The sequence below is a fragment of the Rhinopithecus roxellana genome, chromosome 9 (genome assembly GCF_007565055.1).
Source record: "Rhinopithecus roxellana isolate Shanxi Qingling chromosome 9, ASM756505v1, whole genome shotgun sequence".
In the NCBI taxonomy this organism is placed as follows: Eukaryota; Metazoa; Chordata; class Mammalia; order Primates; family Cercopithecidae; genus Rhinopithecus; species Rhinopithecus roxellana.
Genome location: NC_044557.1, coordinates 139,842,693 through 139,868,379, shown reverse-complemented (window position 1 = coordinate 139,868,379; position 25,687 = coordinate 139,842,693).

Sequence of the window (25,687 nt, the reverse complement as noted above, 5' to 3'; positions counted from 1 at the left end):
TCTTGTGGTTACCGTGGGGCTAACATAAAGAATCTTGTAGTTATAATAGCCAGGTTCAATGGCTTATGCCTGTAATCCCAGCACTTTGGAAAGCCAAGGTGGGCGAATCACCTGAAGTCAGGAGCTCAGATCAGCCTGGCCAACATGATGTAACCCCATTTCTACTAAAAATACAGAAAGTAGCTGGGCACAGTGGCATGCACTTGTAGTCCCAGCTACTAGGGAGGCTGAGGCAGGAGAATCATTTGAATCCAGGAGGCGGAGGTTGCAGTGACCTGAGATTGCGCCACTGCACTCCAGCCTGGACGACAGAGCAAGACCCCATCTCAAAATAATAATAAAAAAACTTGTAGTTATAATAGACTATTTTAATATTTTAGGCCAACAACAACTTAGCTGTGCTCATGTAAAGATACTCTGGACTATTTTCCCTTCCTTTGCCCCACAGTTTATATTTCTCTGCTGTAATTTACATCTTTGTATATTGTGTATTCCTTGACTATCTAATTATAGCTGTTGTTATTCTTGACATTTTGACTTTTAACTTTCATACTAGATATTTGAAAGATATAAGTTGCACCATTATAGTACTGGAGCATCCTGAGTTTCATTATGATTTTTTCTCTACTAGCGAGTTTTATACTTCCACATGTTAGCATGATAGTGATTATCTTTTCACTTCCGATTGTAGTGCCCTCTTAAACGTTTCTTGGAAGACCAGTCTAGTGGTGATGAATTCGCTCAGATTTTGCTTGTGTGAGAAGGACTTCATTATTCCTTCCTTTCTGAAGAATAGTTTGCTAGGCATAGTATTCTTTGCTAGAATATTTTTTCTTTCAGCACCTTGAAAATATCATCCTATTCTCTCTGGACCTGCAATGTTTCTACTGCGAAATCTGCTGGTAGTCTAATGGGTATTTCTTTATATATGACCCGATGTTTTTTTCCTGCTGCATTTACAATTCTTTGCCTCTGACTTTTGACAGTTTGATTATAATGTGCCTCAGAGAGGACCTTTTTGACTTGAATCTGTTTGAGGAACTTTGAGCTTCAATGGATGTAATACATAATAAGTGTCTAACCAATGCTAATTTCTTTTCCAGGTAGCATTAAATCATTTAATGCCTCTATTACTTTTACGCCCTATCATAAAGCAAATGTGCTTTAATTTTTCTTTCACCATATGAAGATATTAACTTGAAAATGTATTATGGGTATTATAACAAGCTTCAAGTCAGATGTCTGCCCTTCAGATAGTTTTGTAACTTTGTGCAATTGCGTAAAACTCTTCAAGTCTCAGTTCACTAGTCTAAAACAATGGAAGAGATACTCAAGAGGATTTCAAACTGCTTTTAAGCTGGGGCTCTTTGGCTTGGTTCTCTTGATTGTATAACACAGAAAACCACATCAATCTGGCTTAAACAAACAAGAATATATTTTGTTGAAAATATACTGTGTGGAATCTCAGGGGCAGAAACCTATGTTCACTTTATTGTTCTGCTATTAACATGACTCGTTGTGAATTTCTATGCCTCTCAATTCAAACTTCCTTTTGAAAGAATCTGATTAACTCATCATGTATCTACTTCAGTCACAAAAAGTATTATCTGAGGAATTATCAGTAAGATAGCACAAGCATAGCTATTGGTACCTGCTCCTCAGGTGGGGGAAGGGGATATAATTTTCAGACAATTGTGAGCTGAATGGGCAATCCTAAATATTACCTTGTATGGTTTACTTCTTAGATATTCAAAACAGATAGGCTCTTCTTTTGATACCTGTGATTCCAGACTCATTTATTGTGATTCAACTCTTCTATTTACAAATACAAACACACAGCTCCTCCCCAGTGAAAGGCAACGAAAGGTCATTCATTTTCTAGATACAGAAGAAATGTCATTGAAGAATTTTTCTCAGAGTCTGTAATTTCTAGGTGATGTTCATTTTTCCTTAATCCACTTCCAGCTGCTTTATTATTTTGTAGTCTGTGTACTAGTTAATTTGATAACACACATATACATTTCTGGTGTATTCGTGAAGTGCACTTTTTCTGTCACTATAATCAATTTAATGTCTTCTACTAAGTAATAAAAAGCAAATATAATGTTATCCACAAGAACTTTTATGAAGTTTGACTTTTGAGGCTTTTAAAAACTCTGAAAAATGTATCTAGTCATTTATATTTTAATTTGCTTATCAAGTCTTTAAAAATTATTCATATGGCCTAATCTTGGGAAATACTTATATTAGCACACTAAAAAATAAAACAGTGTTTCAAATAGATTCACTACCTTTCCTCACCTCTACCCTACCCCATGGAATATGTAAATGATAAATAAATTAAAACAAATGAAACAGGTAGAAAAAAACATAGAAACTGGTTGCTGAAAAGCTAAGCAGTAATAATTGAGATTCTATTACCTGAAGAAAGGCAATATTAATTTTTCAAAAAATCAAACCATTCCACTATCAGTTTGAAAGAGTTCTTAAAGGAAACAATTCTGCAATAGCCCATAGTTACTAGCTGCTAAAAAAATCTTTTATCTTCCTAATGTTTTAGCTGACTTAAGAATGCAATGGAAATAGTTTTGCCTACATGGATCTTGAAAAGGAACACAAAATGTTTTTCTTGGCTGTATGTTAAACTGTCTGAAGCCTGTCAATCTCTTGAGATGATGTGAAAAATTTGAGGGTTTTACATGATTTAAGGACAGGCCTCATGCACACATATAGGCCCCTTCATCTCTGAAAAATTCAGAAGGGCTCTACCTGCTTCCAACTTTCTAAAAAAGTACAGACTCATTTTTAAGAAAGAATATTTGCTATTCCAGATATTTTTGAAAATTCTTAGGCAGAGTTGAATAACAGACCTTTAACAGGCTTATCTTGAAAACAATTTAGAGTAAGGTCATAGAGACTTAATGTCTTTAAAATCTTAACAAGTATGTTCCATTTCCAGTAAGAATGTAGAAAGCAATGAAACATGGTTGTTCTTTCCATAACAAGAAAACACTGGGTAAACTTAATCATTATTTTTTTCTGCTGAAGCTATCTAAAAGCTGTAGATAAAAAGAAATTCAAAATGAACTTAATTTCAGAGAGGAATGAGGCCTTGTTAAATAAGAGAACAAGCAGTTGCTCACATTTTGGGGGCAGGCCACAGCCTTGTTTGTTTATGGAAGGGCAGAAAAGCAATCTTGTCAAAGGCAGGAAGGCTTTGTTAGCACAAAGATAACACAATTGAATTTTTAATGAATATGTGGTTTATCATGAGGAATTAAAATATGAAATATGCCTAAATGAAAAATTAATCATCCCAACTTTCCAAATCTCCCACAGAGCATATTTTGTTAAATAAACCATGACTGACTAGGGAGGGAGCTAAGACGCAGAGGGAGATACAGTGGTGCTTATGTCCCAAAGTCCCAAACCAGGGCTTTAAAAATAATATCAAAGTAAGATACATAAAATGATAAATAGTTGTGGATTTGTTCAGGAAAAATGACATTTATAAAGAACTAAATGATAATAGAACTGAAAATTTCAATTTTTGAAATATAAAGTTTATTGAAATTATATAAAGTTAATCAACCTTCTGTAGGAGGAGATTAAACATAATAAAAGAAAGGATCAGTGAATTGAAACTATCTAAACTGAGTCAAGAGAGGAAAAATAATAAATAGAACAGAGCATTAGAGACCCGTGGGATAATATATGTAGATTAACATTGGAATCCTAGAAGAAGAGATAAAGAATGGAACAAAAGGAACAGGCAAAAGGCAATGAGTGAGTTTTTTCTTTTTTTTTTTTTTACAAAGTTAATACTGGTATCAACTGGCAGATTCCAAAAGTCCAATGAACTTGAAACAGGACAAATATAATGAAAATCATATCTAGGTATATTAGAGTCAACCTGTTGGAACACAAAATTTTAAAAGTTGAGAGAAAATGTTAAAAGCAGCCAGAGAGTAAAGTCACATTGCTAAATTCAAGCAAAAATATTAAAAATAAAACCTGACTTCTTAATTCTCATTAAAAAAAAATGGAAACCAAAAAAACACAAAGGGATGCCATTTTTAATGTGCTAAAAAAAAAAAAAAAAAAAACTATTAACTTAGGTTTCTATGTCCAGCAAAATTATTCTTTGAAACTACAAATAAAAGTTGAGAGAATTTCTGACAGAAGAATTTCTCACATAATCCTAAAGAAAACTCTCCAGGCTAATGATAAGTGATGATGGAAGTCCATATCTTCAGAAAGAAATGAAGAGCACCAGAAGTAGCAAATATGATGAATGTAAAATGTGTGTGTGTGTGCTTCTTTAAAATACTTTTATTAACTGTTTGAAGCAAAAATAATAAATAACAAGGTTTATACTATATATTGAAATTAAATATTAAATAGGACAAACAAGGAGTAAATAACATTATACTGTGGCAAAGTGTTCTTTTGTTTTGCTTTTTGAGACAGAGTCTCGCTCTGTTGCCCAGGCTGGAATGCAATGGCACCATCTAGGTTCACTGCAACCTCCACCTCCCGGGTTCAAGCAATTCTCCCTCAGCCTCCTGAGTAGCTGGGACTACAGGTGCCTACCACCATGCCTGGCTAATCTTTGTATTTTTAGTAGAGACGGGGTTTCACCATGTTGGACAGGCTGGTCTCGAACTGCTGACTTTAAGTGATCTGCCCACTTCGGTCTCCCAAAGTGCTGGGATTACAGGCGAGAGCCACCGCACCCGGCCTGTGGTAAAGTTTTTACAGTGGATTATAATAAATTGAGGAGGCATAATTTAAGTACTAAAGAAACCATCAAAAATATAAAAAAGAAACAGGAATAGCTAAAAAAAAAAATCTAAGAATACTATAAAATACTTGTTTAATCTACAAGTCAGGAAAGGAAGAATAAATGAGAAAAATAGCAGATGAGGCAAACAGAAAACAAATAGCATGGTAAACTTAAACCCAATCATGGAATGCTTAAAAATAGAAAATTGAAGCCCAATCCAAATTTATATGTCAATACAGTGGTTTCTGCTTTGAGTATAAAGATCAGTAATAGGCAATCAATGTTTTTCCATCCACATTTTTACAACTGTATTTTACTATGTGAGGACATTTGTAACAGTATATTTCTTCTGCCAACATCCCATCCCCTTACTGTTACCATTTGAGTGGAAAAATTGTCAACCGATACATTGCCAAGAAAAAGTCATTGACTATACTAAATAGCCTTCCAGAAAAGACACATTCTCATCCTTAAATTTGGGAGAATAGAAATGTGAGATTTTGATCTACTCTAACCCAAAATACAAAAAAACTATTCACTTAATTAGAGACAAAGTGTTGCTCTGTCACCCTCTCTGGAGAATAGCAGTGTGATCATGGCTCAGTGCAGAATCAACCTCCTGGGCTCAAGCAATCCTCCCATTTCAGCCTCCTTAGTAGCTGGGAATGCAGGCACATGCCACCAACCCAAGTTATTTTTTATATATTTTTTGTAGAGATAGGATCTCACTATGTTGCCCAGGCTGGTCTCAAACTCCTGGGCTTAAGTGATCTTCCTGCCTCAGCTTCTTAAAGTGGAAAATTTCATTTTGACTATTGAAATATTTCTACAAATAAGGTTTACACAGACCAAATGTTCAATTTCAAATTATAAGTTATGTCCCCAAGAAAGAAGCCTGAAAAACAGACTTTATATTTGTCTGTAAGAGGAACACTAGCTACCAATTAATTCTCTTCTGATAATAAAGTAGAAGGTGAATTAAATTTCAGTAAGGATATGTGTAATTTTCATCTTGGTCTAATATTTGTAAAACATTAGTAAGTTTTTATTATTCAGGTTGAGCCTGATTATTTACTACAGCAAAAAAAAAAAAAGGTATGTAAATAACTATTAATCAAATGTCGAATAATTGGCAAGCTTTCTTTCCTGGTCAAATATACTGTAGCCTAAAAGATCTTTACATTTCCTCCCTTTTAGATTTTGCTTGCTCATATTCAGTTGTATGTGAGCTAGAAATAAACCTTCTGCCTAACACACTGAAGTTTTGGGAGCTGTTTGAACAGCTAGTTCACTCTAATCTGAGAGTAGACAATTACATATTTTTTAAATACCAATATAACATACCAACTTGATTAAATATGAATTAATCATTTTTCATAAAAATCAAACAGCTCTTGAAGTAGAGTGTCATGTGTGCTCTTATAAAAGTAACGAGTAAGAGTAACAAAGAAGTTACGTCCAGCTTTTGATGAGTAGTTTCTATTTCTGTACAAAATAGTGATGGAAGTAATTGAAATATGAGTGCTGAAGAGCAGGGCAGGAGCAAAAGAGATCTAATTTCATAAGAGAACAATTTCCCATGATTAACAAAAGTAAAAGCAGCACATTTTAGGCATATTATTTGGATTTACTATGATAGTTGTTAAATAAATGGACAACGGTAATTTGTAAAAGGCTCAAATCCCACTGCTTGAAAAAGCCTATTATTATTGTGGGAAGGGGATTTCATGAAATGTCCTCCGCCTCTAAGCCTTCTAATGTGCTCAGCCCCCTATGCCTACTCCATCTTCCTTTATTTTTTTTATTTTTTTATTTTTTATTATACTTTAAGTTCTAGGGTACATGTGCATAACATGCAGGTTTGTTACATATGTATACTTGTGCCATGTTGGTGTGCTGCACCCATCAACTCGTCAGCACCCATCAATTCATCATTTATATCAGGTATAACTCCCAATGCAATCCATCCCCCCTCCCCTCTCCCCATGATAGGCCCCGATGTGTGATGTTCCCCTTCCCGAGTCCAAGTGATCTCATTGTTCAGTTCCCACCTATGAGTGAGAACATGTGGTGTTTGGTTTTCTGTTCTTGTGATAGTTTGCTAAGAATGATGGTTTCCAGCTGCATCCATGTCCCTACAAAGGACGCAAACTCATCCTTTTATATGGCTGCATAATATTCCATGGTGTATATGTGCCACATTTTCTTAATCCAGTCTGTCACAGATGGACATTTGGGTTGATTCCAAGTCTTTGCTATTGTGATAGTGCCGCAACAAACATACATGTGCATGTGTCTTTATAGCAGCATGATTTATAATCCCTTGGGTATATACCCAGTAGTGGGATGGCTGGGTCATATGGTACATCTAGTTCTAGATCCTTGAGGAATTGCCATACTGTTTTCCATAATGGTTGAACTAGTTTACAATCCCACCAACAGTGTAAAAGTGTTCCTATTTCTCCACATCCTCTCCAGCACCTGTTGTTTCCTGACTTTTTAATGATTGCCATTCTAACTGGTGTGAGATGGTATCTCATTGTGGTTTTGATTTGCATTTCTCTGATGGCGAGTGATGATGAGCATTTTTTCATGCATCTGTTGGCTGTATGAATGTCTTCTTTTGAGAAATGTCTGTTCATATCCTTTGCCCACTTTTTGATGGGGTTGTTTTTTTCTTGTATATTTGTTTGAGTTCTTTGTAGGTTCTGGATATTAGCCCTTTGTCAGATGAGTAGATTGCAAAAATTTTCTCCCATTCTGTAGGTTGCCTGTTCACTCTGATGGTAGTTTCTTTTGCTGTGCAAAAGCTCTTTAGTTTAATGAGATCCCATTTGTCTATTTTGGCTTTTGCTGCCATTGTTTTTGGTGTTTTAGACATGAAGTCCTTGCCCATGCCTATGTCCTGAATGGTATTACCTAGGTTTTCTTCTAGGGTTTTTATGGTATTAGGTCTAACATTTAAGTCTCTAATCCATCTTGAATTAATTTTCGTATAAGGGGTAAGGAAAGGATCCAGTTTCAGCTTTCTACTTATGGCTAGCCACTTTTCCCAGCACCATATATTAAATAGGGAATCCTTTCCCCATTTCTTGTTTCTCTCAGGTTTGTCAAAGATCAGATGGCTGTAGATGTGTGGTATTATTTCTGAGGACGCTGTTCTGTTCCATTGGTCTATATCTCTGTTTTGGTACCAGTACCATGCTGTTTTGGTTACTGTAGCCTTGTAGTATAGTTTGAAGTCAGGTAGTGTGATGCCTCCAGCTTTGTTCTTTTGACTTAGGATTGTCTTGGCAATGCGGGCTCTTTTTTGGTTCCATATGAACTTTAAAGCAATTTTTCCAATTCTGTGAAGAAACTCATTGGTAGCTTGATGGGAATGGCATTGAATCTATAAATAACCTTGGGCAGTATGGCCATTTTCTTTATATTTTTTCTTTTTTTTTTTTTTTTGAGACGGAGTCTTGCTCTGTCGCCCAGGCTGGAGTGCAGTGGCTGGATCTCAGCTCACTGCAAGCTCGGCTTCCTGGGTTTTACACCATTCTCCTGCCTCAGCCTCCCGAGTAGCTGGGACTATAGGTGCCCGCCACCTCGCCCGGCTAGTTTTTTTTTATATTTTTAGTAGAGATGGGGTTTCACCATGTTAGCCAGGATGATCTCGATCTCCTGACCTCGTGATCCACCTGTCTCAGCCTCCCAAAGTGCTGGGATTACAAGCTTGAGCCACCGTACCTGGCCTGGCCATTTTCAAGATATTGATTCTTCCTATCCATGAGCATGGTATGTTCTTCCATTTGTTTGTGTCCTCTTTTATTTCACTGAGCAGTGGTTTGTAGTCTCCTTGAAGAGGTCCTTTACATCCCTTGTAACTTGGATTCCTAGGTATTTTATTCTCTTTGAAGCAATTGTGAATGGAAGTTCATTCCTGATTTGGCTCTCTGCTTGTCTGTTACTGGTGTATAAGAATGCTTGTGATTTTTGCACATTAATTTTGTATCCTGAGACTTTGCTGAAGTTGCTTATCAGCTTAAGGAGATTTTGGGCTGAGACAATGGGGTTTTCTAAATATACAATCATGTCATCTGCAAAGAAGGACCATTTGACTTCTTCTTTTCCTAACTGGTTACACTTGATTTCTTTCTCTTGCCTGATTGCCCTAGCCAGAACTTCCAACACTATGTTGAATGGGAGCGGTGAGAGAGGGCATCCCTGTCTTGTGCCAGTTTTCAAAGGGAATTTTTCCAGTTTTTGCCCATTCAGTATGATATTGGCTGTGGGTTTGTCATAAATAGCTCTTATTATATTGAGGTACGTCATCAATACCGAATTTATTGAGCGTTTGTAGCATGAAGTGCTGTTGAATTTTGTCAAAAGACTTTTCTGCATCTATGGAGATAATCATGTGGTTCTTGTCTTTGGTTCTGTTTATATGCTGGATTACGTTTATTGATTTGCATATGTTGAACCAGCCTTGCATCCCGGGGATGAAGCCCACTTGATCATGGTGGATAAGCTTTTTGATATGCTGCTGAATCCGGTTTGCCAGTATTTTATTGAGGATTTTTGCATCGATGTTCATCAGGGATATTGGTCTAAAATTCTCTTTTTTTGTTGTGTCTCTGCCAGGCTTTGGTATCAGGATGATGTTGGCCTCATAAAATGAGTTAGGGAGAATTCCCTCTTTTTCAATTGATTGGAATAGTTTCAGAAGGAATGGTACCAGCTCCTCCTTGTACCTCTGGTAGAATTCAGCAGTGAATCCATCTGGTCCTGGACTTTTTTTTGGTTGGTAGGCTATTAATTATTGCCTCAATTTCAGAGCCTGCTGTTGGTGTATTCAGGGATTCAGCTTCTTCCTGGTTTAGTCTTGGAAGAGTGTAAGTGTCCAGGAAATTATCCATTTCTTCTAGATTTTCTAGTTGATTTGCATAGAGGTGTTTATAGTATTCTCTGATGGTAGTTTGTATTTCTGTGGGGTCCGTGGTGATATCCCCTTTATCATTTTTTATTGCGTCTATTTGATTCATCTCTCTTTTCTTCATTAGTCTTGTTAGCAGTCTGTCAATTTTGTTGATTTTTTGAAAAAATCAACTCCTGGATTCATTGATTTTTTTTTGGAGGGTTTTTTGTGTCTCTATCTCCTTCAGTTCTGCTCTGATCTTAGTTATTTCTTGCCTTCTGCTAGCTTTTGAATGTCTTTGCTCTTGCTTCTCCAGTTCTTTTAATTGTGATGTTAGAGTGTCAATTTTAGATCTTTCCAGGTTTCTCTTGTGGGCATTTAGTGCTATAAATTTCCCTCTACACACTGCTTTAAATGTGTCCCAGAGAATCTGGTATGTTGTATCTTTGTTCTCATTGGTTTCAAAGAACATCTTTATTTCTGCCTTCATTTCGTTATGTACCCAGTATTCATTCAGGAGCAGGTTATTCAGTTTCCATGTAGTTGAGCGATTTTCATTGAGTTTCTTAGTCCTGAGTTCTAGTTTGATTGCACTGTGTTCTGAGAGACAGTTTGTTATAATTTCTGTTCTTTTACATTTGCTAAGGAGTACTTTACTTCCAATTATGTGGTCAATTTTGGAATAAGTGCGACGTGGTGCTGAGAAGAATGTATATTCTGTTGATTGGGGGTGGAGAGTTCTATAGATGTCTATTAGGTCCGCTTGCTGCAGAGATGAGTTCAATTCCTGGATATCCTTGTTAACTTTCTGTCTCGTTGATCTGTCTAATGTTGACAGTGGAGTGTTGAAGTCTCCCATTATTATTGTATGGGAGTCTAAGTCTCTTTGTAAGTCTCTAACGACTTGCTTTATGAATTTTGGTGCTCCTGTATTGGGTGCATATATATTTAGGATAGTGAGCTCTTCCTGTTGAATTGATCCCTTTACCATTATGTAATGGCCTTCTTTGTCTCTTTTGATCTTTGATGGTTTAAAGTCTATTTTATCAGAGACTAGGATTGCAACCCCTGCTTTTTTTTGTTGTCCATTTGCTTGGTAGATCTTCCTCCATCCCTTTATTTTGAGCCTATGCATGTCTCTGCATGTGAGATGGGTCTCCTGAATACAGCAGACTGATGGGTCTTGACTCTGTATCCAGTTTGCCAGTCTGTGTCTTTTAATTGGAGCATTTAGTCCATTTACATTTAAGGTTAATATTGTTATGTGTGAACTTGATCCTGCCATTATGATATTAACTGGTTATTTTGCTCGTTAGTTGATGCAGTTTCTTCCTAGCCTTGATGGTCTTTACATTTTGGCATGTTTTTGCAATGGCTGGTACCGGTTGTTCCTTTCCATGTTTAGGGCTTCCTTCAGGGTCTCTTATAGGGCAGGCCTGGTGGTGACAAAATCTCTAAGCATTTGTTTATCTGTAAAGGATTTTATTTCTCCTTCAGTTATGAAACTTACTTTGGCTGAATATGAAATTCTGGGTTGAAAATTCTTTTTTTTAAGAACGTTGAATATTGGCCCCCACTCTCTTCTGGCTTGTAGAGTTTCTGCCGAGAGGTCTGCTGTTAGTCTGATGGGCTTCCCTTTGTGGGTAACCGGACCTTTCTCTCTGGCTGCCCTTAAGATTTTTTCCTTCATTTCAACTTTGGTGAATCTGGCAATTATGTGTCTTGGAGTTGCTCTTCTGGAGGAGTATCTTTGTGGTGTTCTCTGTATTTCCTGAATTTGAATGTTGGCCTGCCCTACTAGGTTGGGGAAGTTCTCCTGGATGATATCCTGAAGAGTGTTTTCCAACTTGGTTCCATTTTCCCCCTCACTTTCAGGCACCCTAATCAGACGTAGATTTGGTCTTTTTACATAATCCCATACTTCTTGCAGGCTTTGTTCATTTCTTTTTCTTCTTTTTTCTTTTGGTTTCTCTTCTCGCTTCATTTCATTCATTTGATCCTCAATCGCTGATACTCTTTCTTCCAGTTGATCGAGTCGGTTACTGAAGCTTGTGGATTTGTCACGTATTTCTTGTGTCATGGTTTTCATCTCTGTCATTTCATTAATGACCTTCTCTGCATTAATTATTCTAGCTATCAATTCTTCCACTCTTTTTTCAAGATTTTTAGTGTCTTTGCGCTGGGTACGTAATTCCTCCTTTAGCTCTGAGAAGTTTGATGGACTGAAGCCTTCTTCTCTCATCTTGTCAAAGTCATTCTCTGACCAGCTTTGATCCGTTGCTGGCCATGAGCTGTGCTCCTTTCCAGGGGCAGATGCGCTCTTATTTTTTGAATTTCCAGCTTTTCTGCCCTGCTTTTTCCCCATCTTTGTGGTTTTATCTGCCTCTGGTCTTTGATGATGGTGACGTACTGATGGGGTTTTGGTATAGGTGTCCTTCCTGTTTGATAGTTTTCCTTCTAATAGTCAGGACCCTCAGCTGTAGGTCTGTTGGAGATTGCTTGAGGTCCACTCCAGACCCTGTTTGCCTGGGTATCAGCAGCAGAGGTTGCAGAAGATAGAATATTGCTGAACAGCGAGTGTACCTGTCTGATTCTTACTTTGGAAGCTTCCTCTCAGGGGTGTACTGCACCCTGTGAGGTGTGGGGTGTCAGACTGCCCCTAGTGGGGGATGTCTCCCAGTTAGGCTACTCAGGGGTCAGGGACCCACTTGAGCAGGCAGTCTGTCCATTCTCAGATCTCAACCTCCATGTTGGGAGATCCACTGCTCTCTTCAAAGCTGTCAGACAGAGTCGTTTGCGTCTGCAGGGGTTTCTGCTGCTTTTTTTGTTGTTGTTGTTTAGCTGTGCCCTGTCTCCAGTGGTGGATTCTACAGAGACAGGCAGGTTTCCTTGAGCTGCTGTGAGCTCCACCCAGTTCGAGCTTCCCAGCGTCTTTGTTTACCTACTTAAGCCTTAGCAATGGCGGGCACCCCTCCCCCAGCCTTGCTGCTGCCTTGTGGTTAGATCACAGACTGCTGTGCTAGCAACGAGGGAGGCTCCGTGGCTGTGGGACCCTCCCGGCCAGGTGTGGGTATAATCTCCTGGTGTGTCCGTTTGCTTAAAGCACGGTATTGGGTTGGGAGTGACCCGATTTTCCAGGTGTTGTGTGTCTCAGTTCCCCTGGCTAGGAAAAGGGATTCCCTTCCCCCTTGCGCTTCCCAGGTGAGGCGATGCCTCGCCCTGCTTCAGCTCTCGCTGGTCGGGCTGCAGCAGCTGACCAGCACCGATTGTCCTGCACTCCCTAATGAGATGACCCCAGTACCTCAGTTGAAAATGCAGAAATCACTGGTCTTCTGTGTCGCTCGCTCTGGGAGTTGGAGACTGGAGCTGTTCCTATTCAGCCATCTTGCTCCACCCCTCCATCTTCCCTTTCTAACAAGGTGAATCAAAATAATTAAACCAGAAGTTGACTTGTATGAATACCTAGTGTGATCAACTGCAAGACTTTTGATGAAACAGGATGAAAATCAAACGCTTTTCCATGTGATAATGAAAAGGGGAGGCATGGGGGCAGGGCAGATGCAGGATTGTTGTTTTTGGTTTGTTTTGCTTTGTTTTTCTTCTTAAGAACTGGGTACAAACTAAACTAACAGAGAAAATATTCGTTACTAAATCTCACTTTAGACTGTTTGTCGCAAACCAGCAAAAAAATAAAAAATAAAAACACTTGTTTTGTGAGATATGTTCACTTTGCCAGTAACTAATAACCCTGAGTTCTTACACAAAGTAACCCTTGGGGACAAAAATCTATTCTTGCAAAAAGGTCTGAGTTTTACCCAGAGAAAGGAGTAAAATGATTGACAAAGAGTCTCAATGAGGATGTCAGTTACAGGCAAATCCTCATGTTGGCTGTGAGCATGGAGAGGAATGCAGGAGACAGCAGGTAAAGGCCAATGACAGAGAAAGTAAAACTAATTCCTGATCATTCTTCAGTTAATAAAAACCACCGGCAGGGCGCGGTGGCTCACGCCTGTAATCCCAGCACTTTGGGAGGCCGAGGCAGGCGGTTCACGAGGTTAGGAGATCAAGACCATCCTGCCTAACACAGTGAAACCCCGTCTCTACTAAAAATACAAAAAACTAGCCGGGTGTGTGGTGTGCGCCTGTAGTCCCAGCTACTCGGGAGGCTGAGGCAGGAGAATGGCGTAAACCCGGGAGGTGGAGCTTGCAGTGAGCTGAGATGGTGCCACTGCACTCCAGCCTGGGTGACAGAGTGAGACTCCATCTCAAAATAAAATAAAATAAAATAAAATAAAATAAAATAAAATAAAATAAAATAAAATAAAATAAAATAAAATAACCACCCAGGGAGAAATGAGATGAAACTCAGCAATACCAATGTCATATAATTTTAGTTTCTTAAAGAGTCTGAAAGAGAAGACTTTGTTGTCCTGAGAAGTGCTATTTGAAATAGCATGCTTTCTCTTTTCTTGACTTTTAATACACTGCTATCAGTGTCTTAAATGGTAACAAAAATGGCCTAAATAATGCCTTTCAAATTTGCAGCCTTTATGGTTATCCATCCAGTCATTTTGTTGTAAAAACTTATTTATTTATTTTAGAAATGTTTTTTGTAGAGATGAGGGTCTCATTAGATTGCCAGGGCTGATCTTGAACTCCTCGACTCAGTGATCCTCCTTCCTCAATCTCCCAAAGTATTGGAAGGACAGGTGCGAGCCACCATACCTGGTCTGTAAAAACTTTTTATATGCTAGGCTGTGGGAATACAAAAGTGAATATAGCACTGACCTCAAGCAGCTTGCAAGCAGCAGGCATGCAAGCAAAACCAGTGCACAATACGAGCAGCACACACTGAGCAGGGCACTGTCGATGTGAAGAATACACAGGATAGAGGGGCTCCTTCCTCCCGTGTTAGGGGTGAGGACATTGGAGAAAATTTTACCTTTGTAAAATCCTGTTTTGTTATTTTGTCTTTGGCATCTAATTCTAGCTGCCTTCTAATGTGAGAGCACTTCCTTAAAGTCAAATTACTACAAAGATATGCTAGATATAATTAATTGAAAGTTACCATATTCTATGAACAGTGTTTAGATCTCTGGGGGTTTTTGAGATAATTGCTGCAGTTTTCCCCAAAATTCTTATACCAACAAATACTATGACTGGCTAATTCCTCAAGCCTTCTGGATTTTATTAGGTGTTCTAATCATCAGTGAGCAGGGCAGCTCTACACAAAGCTGCTCAGTTGGGAGGGCTGAGAAGATCTGCTAAGAGCACTGCCCAGAGCATGCTGAAATGTGCCAGTTGTAGCCAGAAGGGAGATTTTTCAATGCAGTGACTTTCATCACAGATAAAGCTTTCTCCTGACCATCAGATAACTGGAAGGGAGAAGTGTGACAGAAACAGACACTGCATATACATCATCAGTTTTAAACCCCATGGCGTCCATGTAAGTGCGCTATTATCTTTCACAGTGCTACAGAGAGGAAAGCATCTTCTAAGCACAAAAATAATTTGAAAGTGACAGAGATTAAATAAATGGCAAGGGCATAACTAGAATTGAAAGCACGGAAGTCTGACTGAAAGCCTCTTCCCAGGACCTTGGCGCCGTATTGTCTCCAAAGCAACAGTGAAATCCACGTGTGAAGAGACCAAGACTGCAGTGAATCTGTGAAATCTGATGATAAATAAATTGTCATTTGTCAGTCCCATTACCAGCCTTCTAAGTTTCTATGTACCCTTCTAAAAAAAAATATCTCTGCTGAATAGACTTTATTCCAGTGGCACACATTTGTCACAATAAAACCAAAGGACCGTGCATGAATATATAAAAATCAATACCACCTTGAGTGTCTGAAGCCAATATACCTTTGTCATCTAATGAGGAGCAATGTGTTGCTATATGCTTTCAGGTGATTTAGATAAGGATTAGAAAGATTAAGCACCTTGTTCAAGATTATATAGCTACTGGTAGCTACTAAACAACAGAACGCAGAAAATGTTAGATTTCAAAGTATTTTCTTTCCACTATATTACACTCCTCACTACAGCAAAAACTCGACAAATCCACACTTAAGGCAGTTATCAAAAATAATAGAACTGCTAATGGCAAATACATTTGCAAGTTGTTTTGAACAATCCTTTAATTTTTTTCTTTCTTAATAATGATTTTTAGTTTATCATGAAGGGAATGTTGATTTTGTTTTGTTTTAATCCCTGACTTAGGCAGAAACCACAGATTCATAGCTCACAAAGCACCTTCAAAGGTTAAAATCTGGGATTCAGAGAGATAGACGAAAGGGACATTTTGATCCATGAAGCAGCTTACTCAAATTCAAGGACATTTGGTAGGAGCAATTATTTCCTATGTTTACTGATGAAGTAGTCTGTCAAGTAAAAGAATGTGAGCTTCCCTTGCATCTGGTTGTTCTCTGGCTTGCAGCCTGCTTGGAAGCCCTCTTCAAGTCGAAGCAGGAAAATAAATCTCGCAAATAAATCAATGTGTGGACTCTGCTGAACAATTTTTGCCTTTGGGTTCTCATATAACATTAGGGAAACTGAAGCAGTTAAATAGCATCAATCCTTTTAAATAATGTATAGTTAAACTAATTCAGAAGGATTTCCTTGAGCCAGTTCTATTCAGGGGGATCCAAGAAGCAAGGATGAGAGTGTTGGGTACATCTTTTCTCATGGACCAAGTCTGGGGGGCAGGCAGGACTTTTCCATCACAAATTCACCCCGCCACTCCGTGAATGCAGACTACGTAGAGAGTCAATGTAAGGTCATTGTAAATACCAGATTACTTTTTCTTCTGATCTATTTAAAAATGCCACAGAACTTTGTATTAGACCACGTGAAACCAAGAAGAAGAATGCACAAGCTGTTCCCATGTTGACATTTAAAACTATCTCATTTATTCTAAGGTGATATTTGTGCAATCCTTACATAATTATAATGGTGTGATTACTTTAAATGAAGATCATGTGTAGCAATAAATGGAAAAATATGACTGCGTATACTATTATTTGCCTTTTTTATTCATTAGGAAAATTTGTGCTAAATTTGTCCATGTCCATTTCTCTTTATAAAGATAACATTAATCTGATCTATTACTGTATTAATGGGGGATATTTTGTTCAGGAGTAGAACTGCATTTTATATCTTTTCTTTTGCTTATGCAAATTCCAAGAAAAGTAATTTGATGTTTTCTCATTCTCACTGTTACATTTATGAAAAAGTAATCATTCCAGCAGCTGTGAATGTGTATGAATAAAAGTGTTTTTCCTTTCTAAAATATAGGAATGGCTACATTATTGTTTGTTTCAAGGTCCTTCATTGCATCTTTTTATTTTCTAACTAAAACATTTGTTTTTAGGTTACTATTTAATCATTTGTTAACTACTTGAGCAAAAGGTCATGAAAATAGTTTAAATAAATTTATACTTTTATATCCTAAAATAAAGGGGTGCTCAATTAGAGCTGTGCAAAGAGAAGGCTGGTTTTTACTTGTTCTCTTGTTCTTCTTCCATTTCTCCTGCCCAACAGGGCAGTCTCATTTAGTCTCGAACACTAAATGAAAGTCTTAGGCACTAAACGAAAGGAGACTAGAATAGATCAGCTTGAGTGAAATCTCACCCATAAGGAGTGTTTTCTGTGCAGCAGCTTGAGGAAGAATTCACAATCTCAAATACACATATTTATTGTTCATCTTTCTTGGGATGGTGAGAGCAGCCTCCCTCTTGACTCCTTAGTAAGTGGTGGCATCTGTTTGTGAAATGGCAGTCAAGGTAAGGGGGCAGAGGAAAGTGAACTTAAATCACGAGGTAACTCTCAGTCGAATCCAGCAGACAGCCAGCAAGGTTCTCCCAACATCTGGTATGTTTAGAGTTATGTAATGGGATGGAAGAAGCATAGGCATTGCTGACTTTATCTTTTAAACATTTGGTTAAAATGCAAAGGAATTTTCCATAGACTTGTAACAAACCAATAAATTTTGTTGGTCCAATAATAACCTGAAATAAAGTGTGTAGACAAAGAGTCCTGGAAACACAATCTATCACAGGTAACACATGGGGGCATTTAAAGAAACTTTTTTGATTTTTTAATTGTTTTAGAGTCAGGGTCTTGCTCCATCTTCCTGGCTGAATTGCAGTGCCATGATCATAGCTCACTGCGTCTTCAAACTCCTGGGCTTAAGCAGTTCTCCCACTTCAGCCTCCTGAGTAGCTGGGAGTACAGGTATCTGCCACCATGCCCAGCTAATTTTTTTAACTTTTTTTTTTTTTTTTTGGAATGACATGATCTCTCTTTGTTACTCAGGCTGGTTTCGAACTCCTGGCCTCAGATGATCCTCCTGCCTCATTCTCCCAAAGTGTGGGAATTACAAGCATGAGCCACCATGCCTGGCTAGAGAGCACTTTTTTCAACACAGAAGGGCTAACTATCTCCTGCCTAGCTCTGATGATAACTCTTCTGGCCTGAGGCAAGGACTCCAGCATGTGAGCAGCAAAGATGAACTCCTCAGAGAGTCAGAGGGCAAAATGTTATATAAATACCTGGGGTCATTGCTTGTCGTAGACAGACTCCTAGATACATCATTTCTTTACTCATAAAGTTCTAGGGAACTTTTGCTTCCTTCCTTTCTGTTGGAAGTTGTAGCATGTAAAGCCATAATACAGAGCATAGGAGAACTGACTTTGGGGCCAGATCATCTGATATTTTATCCTGTTGCTTAATATCTATATACTTTGGGACACGTTTCTTAATTCGATGCCTCAGGTTCTACATCTATAGGAGAGAAATAATTACAACACCCATTTCATCAGATTATAGTGAGTATTGAGCCGATAACTATACAATGCCTAAAGTATTGCTTGGCATGTTGTTAGCATTTAGTGCCCATTATCACCTTTCCATCTCACCATTTCAATCAATACCGAAACAATTGTTGATCTCTCCATTGACACAGTAGATGAAAACAAGGTTACACGTGGATTCTTAAAGACAAATTTTCACTGTTCTCTTATATGACAAAAAAAAAAAAAAAAAAAAAAGTAAAATTTGGGCTTGAGTACTGTCAAGTTTGGTGTGGTAAACCACAGTGCATTATTGAGCCTTGCGTCAGGAGAAAGAGGGAAAGCAGACAGGGCAAGGCTGGGGTCGTTCCTGGAAATAGAGAATCAATGACAGAGGTGTAGGATAAGGAAGAGTTAGAAAAAGGCTTGGATTTTCCCCTCCCTTATCCCTTATCACCACCTGCACTGCCAGAGCACAGCTTCCTTGGACCAGTGCTGGAGCGACATGAGAAATGAGAACATTAGGTAGTTGGATCCAAGAGAAAGTAAGGCAGAGAGGAAGTGGAAGCATAAATTATCACATATGTAAAGGAAAATGGAGGTGGAGAGGTAAGAAGAGAGCACTGTCAAGAAATGTGAAGAGTGGTTGTGCTGATGAGCAAAGAGGGCAACGCTATGGCTATCTGCTATTCAGGCTGGCCTTGCATACAAGCACGTTGTGCCTAAAATTTTACAAAGTTTTGGGAATTATTATTCCTGACGTAAAATTTTGGAAATTAGTATTCTTAAAATGATATCTTGCAAAACACGTCACAATATAAAATGAGTTACATGATAAACTTCAGGACAACAGAGACTGCAAAAGTCAACGTGAACCAGAACGGTCAAAAATATTCTTATGGAGTGATGGTAAAGTAGGTTTTAAATAAGGAATTCTATCTATGCAAAACAGACCCAAGAGGTAGGATTTTCATGCTCTATTTGAGAGGATTGAAAATGGTAAATTTTGAATGAAAATTCTGAATTGGTGATTTTTAATGATGAGATTGGAAAAGTAAATTGAGGTGACATTGAAGACACCTTTGAATGCCAAGATGAAGGTTTCAAAAGACAACGCATGTACAGTGGAAAGTTAACGAAATCTGCATAAATTATAAATTTCTCTCATTGTGTTCTCAAAGAGAATATCACTTCTCATTGTAATAAAGTGACTACATCAGATGCAGGAAATGCTAGAAACGCATGTGTATTCGTCCATTTTCATGTTGCTGATAAAGACATACCCGAGACTGGGTGACTTATAATGAAAAAGAGGTTGAATGGACTCACAGTTCCACGTGACTGGGGAGGCCTCATAATCATGGTGGAAGGCAAAAGGCACACCTCACATGGCAGCAGAGAAGAGAGAAAATGAGATCCAAGCAAAAGGGGTTTCCCCTTATAAAACCATCAGGTCTCAGGAGACTTACTTGCTACCACGCGAACAGTATAGGGGAAACCACCCCAATGATTCCATCATCTCCCACTGGGTCCGTCCTACAACATGTGGGAATTATGGGAGTTACAATTCAAAATGAGATTTGGGTGAAGACACAGTCAAACCACATCAGCATGCAGTGAGGAAGCAACCAGAAAGCTTATACTGGAATGCTAACAGCAAAATGAAGAACAGTCAATACAGCATGTCAGAGAAATGTAGAAATGAAGAAGTCGTTAACCTTGATCTGAGGAGCGGTGGAGTACCATCGTTACAATCTCAGGATTTGAATTCAGAGCAATCAAGGTTCAGGCCCTTGCCATGCTGCTCACATGTTCCATGTCTTGGTCAAGTTATTTAAACCTCTCATCAGAGTTTCTTTGTCTGTAAAAAGAGAATAACAATTCACACTTTGCAGTTTTCTCTAAGGTGTGAGGATTAAACAATGTGATGCATATAAATAAGTCACCATAGTTTTAGCATAGTAAATTGCTCAATAAATATTTGTTATCATCGCATCATTATAATTTGCATAAAATAATTACCTATCATACATTGTCCCTTCTTCTCTGGAATGTAAGATCCCTAAGACCAGGGACTTTTGTCTGCTTTTTTTATTGATGTATCCCTGGCACCTATAAAAGATGCTCGATAAATGATGCATTGAATAAATTATTGTTATTATTTTCACAGTGGGAACTGGAAAAGTAACAAGGCTTTGGTCAAAATAGAGAAGTCAAAAGTGAAATTATTTTGAAGGCCAGATGATGAAACATATTTTTAGATGATTAATGTTGCGCTCCCATTAAGGTGTTACCTTCCGGCAAGCATCATCCATTGACTTAGATACGTTACACCTGTTCACTAGAACCAGTCAGCAAACCTACCATCCCCACTAAAATGAAGACCTAGAGTGTAGTGAAGAATATGCTTCCCAGCTCTCAGTGCTCAGAAAGGAAAGAGCTTCCTCGGTGTAGGGGAGCAGTATTTGATAATAATAGAAACACAGAGAACAGGAATTCCAAGGAGGTTTCAATTAATAGAAGCTAGAAATGAAACTGATCTGCTTCCAAATATTATGTGGCCTTATGTATATAGTGTATATATAGATGACATATATAATATAATATATATTATATTTATATAATATACAATATATTTCATATATATTTTATATATACTATATGTAATTATAATTTATATATAATTATATATAATATCTATAATTATAAAATTTACATATAATTATATATATTTATGTCATATATAAATATATAACAAACTCATTTTTTTGGTTTCAATATCATATTAAGAGTTTTGTTTAAAATTCTTTTTATGGTATCTTTGTGTTAAAATTAGTTGGTCGTCATCACCTCACCCATTCCTTTCTAAATTGTTTCATTTTATTCTTTGAATTAATGTTGGTTGGCAATTGAGGGTGGACAAACAGAACATTTAAAAAGCCAACAGTAACTTCTAGTTACTGAAGAGAAACAGGGGACAGAGTTGAGATGAGAAAACATTTCCCAAAGTGATAGGGCTGAATATATGAGAAGCAAACCCGAACAGTACTTCAGCAATAAATGTGTTAGTAGGAAAATAGTACTTGTGAGTTAAATAACCAGAAAATAATTATATAAATGTCAGCAAGTAAAATTTATTGTATAGTGAATAATATAACTAAATTGGAATAGCCATTTATGCAATCAACTGTGGGAGAACAAACCTAAAATGGAAAGACTGAGAACAAATACTCATTTTGAGGTTAAAGATGCTGCCACCACATTTCTGAATGAAATAACACCTTTTACGTGGATACTAATGTTACATAATACTAAGTGATTTAGTATCTATGTTCATAGTCTTAGAGCACCATAATCCTTATCAGGAAAGGCAGGTTAAATTGGACATTTCAGAGATTTAATGTTTGAAAAACAAGCTATGGCAAAAAAAAAAAAAAAAAAAAAAGGATAAATAAGATCTAAGAGTTTGATAAATCACTGTCAGAGCTACAATTGGACCAAGATAGCAGGTGTAGAAATAGAGGCCCTGAGGAGACAGAGGAAGTTGAATATGAATGGTATCAAATGTTACCTTTAGTGGAAAACAGCTTGGACAGAATGCTCTAAGCACTCAGGTTCTTTATTGCAACTTCTCTTGTCTTATTTTCCTTCACCACTTTGAGAGTGATGCTCCGGATCTCGGGAGCTCAGCACTGGAGTGAGCCACATAAAGTTTCATTTCAAGATGCTTTGCTATTTTTTTGTAGGCTTCAACCTAAGAGAAGGCCATAAAATCGGAACAGTTTATTGCGCTGGCGCAGAAAGCATTGTCACTGAGCTGATAGGCACTACCCTGGTCTCTGCAAAGCCCAGCTTCATCACAGACAGCTTTATTTTTACCCTGCAGGCACTCTTGTAGGATTTGCTAGTATGAAAGAGAGGCTGAAACATGTCGACTTTGCCCAAGGATGTCCAGTTGAAATCACACTTGGTTGCAGGGGAGATTGTAACTCCTGGTGGCTTTCTTTGAGTTGGGCTTTATATTTCTTTTATTTTGTTTCAGTTTATCTTCTACAGATTTTACACAATACTTTTCCCCAGAGCTTAACTTTCGGTTTCACCATGTGGAAACTTTGTTGCTTGAAAACTGATAGATCTTTATAAGAAAGGCATATGTCTTTCAGAAAATCAATTCCAGGGTGATCAACTTTGTGCCTGTGCAGATCCCCACCGGGAAGTAAATGGGATTCTTAATGTTTGATTTTAGGTATAAAATGACATATATATAATATAATTACCTCTAAATATTTTGACAGAAGTGGAATACATTACATTATAATGTTTCAAATGCCCCAAATGGAATGTTTGAATCTTGATCAAATGCAGTATCTTTGATTTTTTAAGCCCTACAGGGTATTACATAACTCTGAAAAATTCTTATTCATTTTACTAATGAATGAATAAGGATTGGAGCTCTTACTTTATTAAAAGTATTCTGGGCATGTGAGGGATATAGAAATATCTGTCCGAATTTCTGCCTATAAAAAGTTTTCCATTGAGGTAAAGAAATAATACTTGCAATAAAAGCAAATACTATAAAGATAGTCTATGAGGTGAAGCACTAGATTCGTTCCATAATGTAAAAGAGGAAGCACCTGAGAAATCAACTAATCCAACCTCCTTGTTTTAAGGAATGTAAAAGTTTGTCCCGAAGAAGTTATTTTCATAGAATCACAGAAACCAACTCAAACCAATGTGCCCTGACTCCAAGTTGAAGTGTGGACTCCAGTCTCACTGTTGCATTGCTGTAACAGCAGCAGGTGTGAAGCTGGTTGACTGTCACTGGACAGTGGTTACCGCTTTGTCTAAGTCCATGAGACAGATCGCCCCCACATGAGTTATATGAAGTGGGTTTATTCCTGACAGGCAGCAGGGAACAGTTCCCAGCTCAAGAAAACTGCCTGGGATAGATGGGGTCTCTTCTGTACATGCTCCACTTGCACCACAGCTGAGACATCTCATAAAGCAGCCTGCCCTGGGTTTTGTACCCCAGAGCCACAGGACACCCTGGGCTAAAGCATGGGAAGACATCCTGTTCCCTGGCCGTTCCAAGCACCTCCTTTCTTATCACAGGATGCTGCATTCTCAGCACATTCTACAGTTATTCTTGAGAGCTACAAGTGAGAAAGGGGAGAATTGGATCAGTCCAAGGCCACCTGGGGAACTGTTCTGCACAGGGGAGGATGAAAGCAGGTCCTTGATCCATGACAGCTGAGGTGCCAGGTAAGTTCAGTTCTTGTGGTTGACCACAGACAAATGATACGTGCTTACTTCACTCGGGGAGAAGGAAGGGGGCAGTCTGATAGGCCAGTATTGGCATGAGGAAGGAAGAGGATGCATCCAGTACCCTCCTATAGTGTGTCTTGGAAAGGAGAAAGAAAGGAAAAAGAGAATAAATATGTATTGCATGTCCACTGTATCCTAGGCCTACTGATTTATATGCAGCAATTAATATTTGCTGAAAGAAAGAATGAATTCATTTATTTCTCACAACAACCTCACAGGCATGATTATTCCTAGCTTCAAAAAAATTAAAATAAAATAAGAGTTATTCGCTCAGTCAGCAAATGTTCACTCATAGCCTATTGGGTTCTAGGTCTTGTGTTAGATACTGGGGTATAAAGATGCCCTTCATTCCTACCCTATTAGAAAAGTAGACATATTGAAAATTAAGCTCCAGAATTGATATATATACTCTGCCTTGGAGTTTTATTACCATGAACTCAGAGTAGTTATAAAATCTTTTGAAGATCACACAGCTTAAAAATGGAAGAATTAGCTTTCCAAACCAGAGCTTTTAAAATGTATTTTAGAATCCCTAGCTTTTCCGTTATAACTCACAGCCTACCATTTGAGAGGGCAGCAGAGAAAATGATGTCATCTAGGTAGAATGTATTTGAGTGAGGAAATGAGAGTAAGAAGAACAGGAGACCACTCGCAAGCACAGAGGAAGAAGCTACAAGAGACAGATATTTAAATGGATTCAAACCCAAACATCTTGAGTCAATGAGAGATTTTGCACCCAGAGAGAAGTTTGCAAAATCAGAAGATGCTGCGAGAGAAATGTACTGTCTGGCAGACCAAAAGGAGTTAAAGAGAAATTAACCAAGTGCAGCAAAGATAATTTTTCTTGAATGCAGAATTCATACAAAAATACATTCTCTTCTCTGTTCTTTCCTCTGTCTCATATACACCCTCACATATGTGCTACAACCCAGTAGTTCAGAATCCTCCCCCTGCCTCTCCCTGCTTCCAATCACTGCAATACATGCAAACCTGCCCAGAAGTCTCTTTGAAATCCATGGGACAGAGTGGAGGACTGAGGAAGTATCTAATTTCAAAAGTTATGGCCCTTTTCTGTGCTGGTATAGACTAGGGGCTTATACTGAAGTAGCCCAGAGACTGCTTTTGAAATCAGGATACTTGTGAGTCTGAGAGTTGGGCATGCATGTGGAGTGTGGAAAACAAGAACACCTATTATGGAATCATTTTTCCCCCTTTGGCTTAAGTTGTGTTTTTTTTTTCAAGTTAGCATTATACTTTAAGTTCTGGGATACATGTGCAGGACATGCAGGTTTGTTATGTAGATATACACGTGCCATGGTGGTTTGCTGCACCCATCAACCCATTACCTACATTAGGTAGTTCTCCTAATGCTATCCCTTCCCTCGCCCTTCACCCCACAACAGGTCCCAGTGTATGATGTTGCCCTCCCTGTGTCTATGTGTCCTCATTGTTCAACACCCACTTATGAGTAAGAACATGTTGTGTTTGGTTTTCTATTCCTGTGTTAGTTTGCTGAGAATGATGGTTTCCAGCTTCATCCATGTCCCTGCAAAGGACATGAACTCATCCTTTTTATGGTTGCATAGTATTCCATGGTATATATGTGCCACATTTTCTTTATGCAGTCTATCATTGATGGGTATTTGGGTTGGTTCCGAGTCTTTGCTATTGTGAATAGTGCTGCAATAAACATATGTGTTCATGTGTCTTTATAGTGGAATGATTTATAATCCTTTGGTATATAGCCAGTAATGGGTTCTACTATAATCCCGTTACTGGTGTTTACCATTCTTAAAAGCGAGGCAGCCTTTTGAAAAACTGAGGCATGTGAACTTGTGTTGGATATGTAAATGTAAGAAGTGTTTATATCTAAAACAACTATAA